The sequence below is a fragment of the Eptatretus burgeri genome, chromosome 3 (assembly GCF_056783735.1).
Source record: "Eptatretus burgeri isolate ZD-2024b chromosome 3, Ebu_testis_v1, whole genome shotgun sequence".
Taxonomy (NCBI): domain Eukaryota; kingdom Metazoa; phylum Chordata; class Myxini; order Myxiniformes; family Myxinidae; genus Eptatretus; species Eptatretus burgeri.
In genome coordinates, this window is record NC_140963.1 from 69,768,675 (window position 1) to 69,774,619 (window position 5,945).

Here is a 5,945-nt window from a genome sequence, read left to right on the forward strand (position 1 = left end):
TTGTTGAGAAAGTGGATGGGGGGGTTTTGTAAACGGTCCTTTCGAAGAGACATAGTGAGAGTGTGAGATTTGTCTGGATTGAAAGACATGTTCCACGTGTTGGACCAGTTTGTGATTTTATCCAGATCTGCAGTGAGCGAAGAAGCTGCTGCTTGCCGGTCTGAGGGATGACAGATGGTACGGCAGAGGGTGGAGTCATCGGCAAAGAGAAATAGAGGATTTTCCAGAGAGTCCGAGAGATCATTGATGAAAACCAGAAAAAGAACAGGGCCCAGAACGCTACCTTGAGGAACTCCAGCCTGCACAGGAAGAGGGGATGAAAGAACTCCATTTAGGGCCACACGTTGACTGCGACAGGAGAGGAAGTCTGCGAGCCATGAGTGGAGATGGCCTTGAATACCATGGGAAGAGAGTTTGGTGAGTAGGGCAGGGTGCCAGACTGTGTCAAAAGCATGTGATATGTCCAGGGATACGGCTCGGATTTCCTGTCTGGCATTGAGGACCTCCATCCATTGATGGGAGAGCAGTAGCAGCATATCCAGGGTAGAGTGACCTGGTCTGAAACCAAATTGATGATTGGAAATCAAGCCATTGGAGAAGAGGAAGGATTTCATGTCTGAAGCGATGATGGATTCCATAACCTTGCTGATGATTGGGAGAAGGCTGATTGGTCTGTAGTTACAGGGATCTGTTTTTGCACCTTTTTATGCAGGGCAGTGATGTTAGCAGATTTCCAAGCAGATGGCAGATGACCTTGGGTAAATGAGAGGGTGAATAGAACAGAGAGAGGGTGAGCAAGAGCAGAAGAGCAGGCTTTGAGGACACGTGGGCTGATGCCGTCTGGACCGGTTGCAGAATCTGACTCGAGGTTTGAAAGCAAGCTCTCCACCTTGTCAGGAGAAAAGGATACAGAGTCCAGGGACAGTTTGGTGCGACTGGGTAAAGTGGGTAGAGATAGTGATGGGTTTGGGACACAAGATTTAGCTGCAAACACCGAGTTTAGACATTCAGCTTTATCACGTGTGGAATCAGCAGTGCGGCCATTTGAGGTAAGGGAGGGGATGGAGGGGGAACATACACCAGAAACAGATTTGATTAAACGCCACCAGGATTTTGAGGAGGGAGAGAGGTTTGAGAGTTCAGACTTGAGATGAGAAAGATGTTGTTTTCTGGCTCTCCTGAGGGTAGATACACACTTGTTCCGAGCTTTGTGGAAAGAACTGAGATTGCCCTCAGTTGGGTTTGCTTTCCATGAGGCAAAGGCAAGTTGTTTCAGGACAACTGCCTCGCCACAAGCTTCAGTAAACCAAGGGCGGGAGGAAGGGTAAGACAACTGAACACGAGAGGGGATAAATCTGTGCATGAGGGAGAGCAAGTTTCTTTGAAAGAATTCCCAGGATGAGTTGATGTTTGAGAAAGTAGTGATAGGAGACCAGTCTGTAAGTTTGATGGCTGCTCGGAGACCCTGCCAGTCGGCTTGAGTGAAATGCCAGACTCGACGGCGGTGAGGTGGTTCTCTGATAACAGCCAGAGAGATGTCCACTTTAACAAGGACATGGTCAGAAGAACCAATTGGAGCGAAGGAAGAGCAGCAGATATTGTCAGGGAAATTTGTCAAAATCAGATCCAGAAGAGATGGAGTACCATTGGTTGAGATCCGGGTCGGGAAGTTGACCGATTGAGTCAGTCCCAATGAGTCACAGAAAGCTTTTGCTGATGTCCCATGGCAGGTGAGAGAGGTACCCACACCTAGCCAACTGGCGTGATGACAATTGAAGTCACCACATAAGAGGAAGAGAGAGTTTGGATGAGAAGATAGAAGATGGTCCATGTTTTCGGAGAGTGAGGTGTAGATGGAGTCATCACTGTTCGGTGGACGGTACAGTACACATATAAACATGAGTTGGGAGTGGAGGGGAAGCCGAAGCCAGAGGTATTCCTGGGGGTGTGGGGGAGTGAGAGCAGTGCAGGGAGAGTGAGGAATAGAGTCTTTGATGAAGAGAGCAACACCTCCACCAGGACGAGGCTCAGGTCTGTCATACCGTAAGAGGGAGTAACCAGGGAGAGATACTTGGGAGTCAGACACATCTTGGGAGAGGAAAGTTTCTGTTAGGCAGATAATGTCTGGTTTGTCAGTGGCAACCTGCATGGAAAGATCTGAAAGGTTTGAGCGAAGGCCCTGGATATTTGAGGTCCACACTTTTAATGAAGAGGTAGGGGAGGAAGCTTTGGGTGCAGGAGGTGGAGGGGGCGGGGGAGGGTAGGACGAGGGACGAGGGGGGGAGGTAAGGAGGGTTGCTGAAGGAGTGTGGGGTATTGCAGAATAGCGAGGGGAGGGGGCCGAATGAGGAGGAGAAAAGGCTCTGTGGTGCTGGGAGAGAGGGGGGACAAGAGACAAGGAAGATGGCAGTTGAGGATTTGAGGAGGTGGAGTGAAGAGATGGAGGTGAGAGGGCAGTGGAGGGAGGCAGGTTGGTGGATGAGAGGGGGGGAAACTTAGAGAAGGAAGAGTGAGGGGGATGAAAGGTGGGAGAAAGGTGAGGGGGGAATTTTTGAAAGAGGAGAGAGGGAGGTTTGGAGGGAGAAGAGTGGGATGGTTGCTTTGAGAGTGAGAGTGAGGCGTGAGGGGGGTGAGTTGGCACTGAAGTTGGAAAAAAAGAATGGTTGATGGAAAGCGAGCATCCATGGCAAACTGTGGTTTTTAAAAGTTTTAGGTCAGAGATGCGATTTAACACAATTTTTGATGGATGCAATGAAGGCAAATTCAGAGCATGGAGAGAAGAAGCGCTGTAATAGTTGGATTTTTTAGCAAGGAATGAAGGAGAGGTCGAAATGAGAGCAGTCTGTTAAAATAGCAGAAGAGTAGTGCATTGTGAAACAGTAAAGAGTACCACATGTGTGAGAGAGGAAGATGAAGCATTATAAGATCGTTTTTGTTGTTAATATTAATGTATGAGAGAGTTCAACAGATTAGGTCATGGAAGTGTAAAAAAAAAAGAAATCGAGGAAGACGAGGAGGAAGTTAATACAATCTAATTACGACCACCCAGTGCACATCATGCTTCAAAATATAACTCCATGAAAACAACATCGGTCGTGTTCCTCGTCGTTGTTTGCCCTTCTTGCTGTACGAGCCACTTGTCGAAAACTTTCAGAGTACGAGTTGCATCCAAGTTTTGATAAATTTTATCGATCTGTAAAATGTTTTTTTCAGGAATTAAATTGTAAAATTGAGTAATAATGCAAAGCTGTTCTGGAATCCAGTACGTGTCTTCGAATACTAATCAGTGCATTGTTCAAGTCACTGTTAGACTCATAATGCATCACATGAGCGTTTTGATTTGGAAAAAGAACAAAAGCTTCCTTGTGCTCAATCCAGGAAGGAGGCAAAGTTTCAGGTAAGAGAGTGAATACTAAAGAGTTCCTCTCTAGGTTTTTAATCTGCAGAAGAAAATTGCTCGTCACAGGCTGCAGAAAAGGCTTCTGGACCTGCTGCCAATACAAATCACATGGAGTAAGATACAAGCAAAGAAAAAGGCAGTGTTTTAAGAGAATAGTGAGCAGATGCAATTCGAACGAGATATCTGTAATCATAAAGCGTAAGCTCCCCCTAGGTGATGTTCACCAGCCCCTCATATGGTGGAAAATTTGAAAATGACTATAATTAGGTCATGGCCAACTACTCCTACCCCCCTCTCCCACTTGATCCAATGATGGCCATATTTTTTCAGACCATCATATGACCTTGACCTTCAGTATTTAAGGATAGAGTGTAAATACAGAAAATGTGTCCCTTTCTAAAATCTATCCATTAAATTCAACGTCATGAAAATGGGAGGAAAATTATTCAAGTTATGATCAAAAAGGTGTTTTGTGTTAATTAGGTCACAATCTGTAAAAACTGTCAATGACAATAATCAAATATCAGGTGCACAACTTCATTGCAAATACACTATTATGATGCAAGAACATCTTGGATGAACAAGTGGTCTTCGATATTGCGCACTGGCAAAATTGAGCGATGACAAAAAAAACGCATTTTTTTATTTTTCCGGATCGTCATTTGACCTTGATCTTTAACCCGGAGGGTATGATGTAAAATAAGCATAAATACACTGTGCTCGAGGCTTTGCAGAGAGAGAGAGAGAGAGAGAGAGAGAGAGAGAGAGAGAGAGAGAGAGAGAGAGAGAGAGAGAGAGAGAGAGAGAGAGAGAGAGAGAGATATATATATATATATATATATATATATATATATATATATATATATATATATATATATATATATATATATATCATTCTGATCAGACAAACCATAGTCGAGTTATGGTGAAAATAAAAAATGTCTATAACTGGGTCATGACCTTAATATTAGGTCAAGGTAAATTTTTTTAATGTCAACCCCGCGTACTTGTTATTCCCATCATTGATGCAAAATTTAATTCTGAAAGTCCCAGCCGACCTTGAGATACAATTCTGACATTGGCAGGCAAAAGGAAGAAAAAAAATCCAGAAATTGTGGTTTTGTACTCCTCGGGCTCTAATACCTTGCCGTTAACTCTGAGGGATATGATGTCAATGAAGCATAAATGCACCTTGTTCTTGGCTATCTAGCGAGGGCAATTTCGTTCTAATCGGACAAACCTTAGTAGAGTGACGGTGACGAATGTTAAAATGTCGAATTCGTTTAGGACCTTAAAATTAGGTCAAGGTTAAAAAAAAATTATGTCAGCCCCGCATACTTGTTATTGCCATCATTGATGCAAAACTTCATTTCAAAAGCCCCAGCCAGTTCCAAGACAAAGCTTGAACAGACTGGCAGAAAACAGTAGCAATCCAAATCCATTGGGACCATATTCTGTGCAGAGCATTGGTGCTGCCTAAGCAGTCTCCTGGGCTATTGGGCACAATCCTGAACAGGTCACCAATCTGACGCAGGATACTCGAATGGCTCAATCATCACAGCAAGCTGGTACTCATTTTGCCAACCTCAGAAGGATGACAGGCTGAGTCAACCCCACTTGGTATTAATTCAACAGCCAAGCATGATTTAAATTCAGGACCCAAGGATCCCAAGCCTACCACCCCCACCATTAAACCAACAACAGGCATATTGGCAGAAAAAAAGGGGGAAACCTCCCAAAAACCTAAATAGCTAGAACACAGTCTTAACAAAAACAGCACTTTGGAAGAGTGCTTAACTCCGCCAGACTGAACAGTTTACGTTTTGTATCCCACCGATAGGCTTGATTTGGACCTGGACTTTGTCTTGTTCTTGTGTACTACCCAATTCATCCACCAAGTTTCGTCATCCGTCCGCAACTTTTTCAAATATAATTCTGTATTTTGATTTTGCCCCATCTCTCAATGGTAAAGAATCACTTAAAAAAAGTTTAAACTCTCAAATGTGGATCCGAATCCAGATTTTCATCAAAATCGAATCAATTCGTTCTTGCGACACACCCAACTGGTCCACAAAGTTTCATCCCAATCCGTACATAACTTTTTGAGATATCATGCTCACAGACAAACATTGGTTCAGTCCATTGTGTGGATTACCACAAATGTGGAAATGTCAATGCGAATATCATTTTAAAAAATGAATAAAATGCTTAATGTCAAATATATATTTTATTATTTTGGTATGGATTAAATCCATCTATGTTATTAAATAGTTTTAATACTTATTTCAGTTGATTTGGGGGATGGGTTGGATATGTATTGCTTTTGGAATGGTTCTGTCCATCTTCCCCCCCACTCCCACGATCCTGGCCTGGTTCGGTTGGGTCCACAATTCCGTGCCCTTTCTTTCTGTAATAAAACGATTAATGTTTCATATATTTTTAAATTTTGGATTGTGTGCACTAGCCCAGAAACAGGGAAACTTCCTCACGTTGGAATCACCATCATAGCTTCAGTAGTTATTGAGTTACTTCAGGCTATAGTTTT